Source organism: Nematolebias whitei, chromosome 5 (genome assembly GCF_014905685.2).
Source record: "Nematolebias whitei isolate Nwh7 chromosome 5, NemWhi1, whole genome shotgun sequence".
NCBI lineage: Eukaryota > Metazoa > Chordata > Actinopteri > Cyprinodontiformes > Rivulidae > Nematolebias > Nematolebias whitei.
In genome coordinates, this window is record NC_056502.1 from 1,590,229 (window position 1) to 1,590,695 (window position 467).

General features: G+C 47.8%; 1 protein-coding gene across 1 annotated transcript in view; it reads right to left on the minus strand.

Moving 5' to 3' along the window:
* The window catches only part of LOC119409778 (CREB-regulated transcription coactivator 2), a gene marked incomplete in the record, with an annotated part of 35,578 nt that overhangs the window by 26,597 nt on the left and 8,514 nt on the right, over nt 1–467 (minus strand).

Genomic DNA, 467 nt, shown 5'->3' on the forward strand with positions numbered 1-467 from the left:
CCCCCCAGCAGACCCACTACAAGCCTCCAGGTACCTGAACCCCCCAGCAGACCCGGTGGGGGACGTCATGTCAAAGGTCATGGATGTCTTCATCGTACTGATGTTAAGTTATATCCAGTTGAAAGTGCTACAGAACATGGATCTGTTAAGTTCCTGCAGGAACCAACGCAGACTAGTTCCTGGTTTTAGTTTTCTACATTCGCCTTATAATCGGTTCTTTAGCTCCTTTTCCTTTCGGTTGCCATTTGATCTTAACTTGTTAAACATTTTAACGTGTGTGCATCTTTCATGATCGTATTGCTGTCGTCACTCTTTGTTAAGTCGGTCTCTGTTGTAGACGAGTCCTGGGGGCTCACTGGGACCAACCTGCAGAAACAAAGGTTGGATGAATGTGAAGTCAACCGTTTGTCTTCTCAGAGAGGAGTCTGGGAACGTCTCAGAGGGGAGTCTGGGAACGTCTCAGAGGG